General features: G+C 49.4%; 1 long non-coding RNA gene across 1 annotated transcript; it reads right to left on the minus strand.

Annotated features, from left to right (window-relative positions):
• Positions 1-25: 25 nt before the first annotated feature.
• On the minus strand, positions 26-2,054 carry LOC128579122 (uncharacterized). Its single transcript, XR_008378053.1, has 3 exons — positions 1,884-2,054; positions 1,630-1,754; positions 26-890 (listed from the first exon to the last, which is right to left on the minus strand). It is a non-coding gene; the product is annotated as an uncharacterized LOC128579122 (long non-coding RNA).
• Positions 2,055-3,343: the final 1,289 nt, after the last annotated feature.

Below are 3,343 nucleotides of genomic sequence, written 5' to 3' on the forward strand. Positions count from 1 at the left end.
AAGAGATGTAGATCAGTCTCTATTTTCCCTGACTGATTTATGCAAAAACAACATTTTCCCCCAAATAACAGCACAAGCTCTTCTTTGTTGAGCTATCAAAGCATCCAGGATGTGGTGATTTTGAATTACAACAGATGCTAGGCTGTTAACCTCTGCTTGAAGTGTTCCCAATGCCCACATGGTGATGTTTAGCTCTTATTCTATTACCATGGAGAGATTTATGACTGCACTTTCAATTCTGTTAAGTTCCAAATGCTGAATAAAGGATCCTGAGCATTGAAAAGAACTTTGAGTTATGATATACAAGGGGATTTTTTATAATGTCACATTTTGTATGTTTATAAGGTACAACCTTATGAGCAACAGAGCCCAAGATTGTAATTTGACTGGAATTTAAAGTGGAATACTTGGTAATAGAGCGTGTCAGATAGCCAAGACTATAGCATCCTAACCATTTGAGTGGGAACCATTTGTATACCTTATTACCACACAAGATAAAAAGACCAGTATTATTTATAGACAGTCAGGTTAGAACCTGTGACCTTCCAGCCTGGGGATTGTCATGTCTTGTCCTCTTCACTGGCATATTCACATATCTGGTTGTTATGTGTCCCTGAGCAAAAGATATCTCCACAGTTTTTACAGACCAGTTGTCTCACCAGCAGGTGAAGTCGTATGTTGCTTCTTCTCTGGCTGTGGGTACCACATATTATCATTCATGCTTTTTCCAGATTGGTTCCACCAGGCACTGACATCAGCAGGGATGAAAATGAATTCAGGTTGCTTTGTATGGTCTAGATCTTGGTATAAACAGCAATCAGGTTGATTAGTTAGTGTGGCCAGGGTTTGAAAGACTGGTGCAAAGGGGTGCTGGGTCAGCACTTGACCTGCTGAAAAAATAGTAAGTGTTAGTAAGAGTAAGTCATAGTTTGAAAGAAGAGTCATAGTGTAAGATAAAATGAAAAAAGAGAATGGGATAGATTGAGGCAATCTTCACTCAGCTTCTAATGTGTTATTTCTGAAAGTGGAGGGGGATGTTTAAAGAAAAGAGTGTTTAAAAGTGACTTTTTCTTTTTTTGAGACATAGTCTTACTTTATTCCCCTTGGTAGATTGCCTCGGCATCACAACTCACAGCACTTCCGACTCCTGGGCTTAGGTGATTCTCTTGCATCAGCCTCCCAAGTGGCTGGGACTAGAGGTGTCTGCGACCACACCCAGCTATTATTTGTTGCAGTTTGGTTGGGGCAGGGCTCAAACCTGCCATCCTCAGTGTATGGGGCTGGTGCACTACCCAAGGAGCCTAACTAATTAGAATATAAGGCAGTTAGCTGTAGCTGCATAACAAATAACCACAGAACACAGGGATATTGAACAATGAATATTTCTTGTGCATCAGCAGGCTTCCTAGGAGATGTGCTCTCATCTGGCCTTGGCTAGGGCAGCTCAGTGTCACAAATCCCTCATCCTACACAGACTAGATGGCTGGACCCCATATGTCTTCCCAGGGATGACAGAAAGTCAAGGTCAGTAGGCCAAATGATACCTTCACAGCAGCTTGCATTTTGGCTGATTTCCTATTGACCAAAGCCAGACACATGCTGAGCTCGGGGTTGAAAGATTACACCCACCTGCTGAGTAGTAGAGCAGTGCAAAGTTGCATGGCTGAGATGGTGGATACCAACAAGGGTGAAGAATCAGGCCATTAATTTCATCATAGTCTGAGTAGTGTGTATGCCCTCTTGTAGTACCCATGCTGTCAACACCAGCATCACATGTGGAAAAGATGGACAACATTGCACATATACAGGCCGAGAGCGAGTGTCAGGGCCGTCCCGGGTGTTTCTCCTCCACTACTGCTCCACCTCCTGCCCTCGTGCTCTACCTGGTGCTGCCTGTAGGTGCTCAGGTCAGGCTGGTCATGGAGGCTCCTGATGCTGGAACTCAGAACCCGCTGCTCAGAACACAGAACGTCAGCGAACACACTGATCCCTTCACCTTGGCAAAGTCTGTAGTCAACACAAACCTCCCAGAGTAGCGGACCCTATTCGAAGGACCTGACTCTGCTCAACTGCCCTCATGGGCAGTTATCTGGACAAATCTGGCCCGCAGCAGCCTGCGCCAGCTCAGGAGGGCAGGGACCCGCAGGAGAGGCCTGACCGCAGCCCACCCGCTCGGCCCTCACCTCCAGCCCGGGTGGCCCATCCTGTCCGCCATGTTTACCCCTTGCGCCCCACTCCTCTGCTCCCGGCCTCCAGGAGGCCTTGCCACAGGGACGGTGGGATGTCCTCAAGGCACTCCATGATGGTACCTCGAAGATGGGATCCCCTTCGACAGCCCGGATATTCCCATGTGGGGGTACTTCCCAGGGTGTGCTGGGATGGCTTCCCCAAGAAGAAGACCCGGCTACCTGTTCATCATTTCCGGTGGATGGGCCGCCCGGGGACTGTGAGGATCCCCCCTCTTGACAGAAAATGGACTCGTTCTGCAGGACGGGAGCAGGTGATCAGCTCAGCACTGTCCTCACTATCACGTGATGTCTCAGACCCAAGTGCCCTCAAAGACAGGATGGAAAATACAGTGAGGGGGGAAGACCAAATATTTGCTGATGGCCAGAAAAATACAAGAAGTTGCCATGACAGCAGTGGGACTGGACCTTCAGCCCTTGAGCCCCTGGTGGCCAAAGGAGTCCGGGCTCCTTTGCTGCCTAAGCCTGAGCGTCTGAAGAAAGGTCCCGATTCCCAGAGCTCAGAGGACCCCTTGAATAAGAGATCGTGCACATCTTGTGCGAGCACGTACACATGTGGCATCCCTGTCCCCAGGCGCAATGCCATTACCAGCTCCTACAGCTCTACCCGAGGCTTCTCACAGCTCCAGAAGAGAAGCGGCCCCAGTTCCTCACCCTCGTCATCCCGCTCCAAGACACAACTGAGGCCAGCAAAGAAAATAAGAGGAGAAGAGCTGGGTCATCATTTCAGTTCCTCAACTCCACTTGTCCCAGACAAGGAGTCCCGGGGAGAGAAGGCTGCAGAAACGACCACAAACGTCTGCAGTTCCCCATCTACAACTCACAGCTCTAGGCCGCGAAAACGGAAGTTTCCGCTGCTGCGCTGTCCGCGAGGGGAACCTCTGACTTTGCCTCCAGCTCCCGACCCTGGCTATTCAGTCACTGCTAAACACCTGGACTTAGAAAAGAAAGCTTCATTCGATTGGCTGAACAAGTTTTTGGCAGACACGACTGAAGACGAGATGATGGAGGTGGACCCACCAGACACTGACACCACCACCGATTCCACAGTCGAGATGATGGAGGTGGACCCGCCAGCAGCCCCCCCTGCCATCGAA

This window comes from Nycticebus coucang, chromosome Y (genome assembly GCF_027406575.1).
Source record: "Nycticebus coucang isolate mNycCou1 chromosome Y, mNycCou1.pri, whole genome shotgun sequence".
In the NCBI taxonomy this organism is placed as follows: Eukaryota; Metazoa; Chordata; class Mammalia; order Primates; family Lorisidae; genus Nycticebus; species Nycticebus coucang.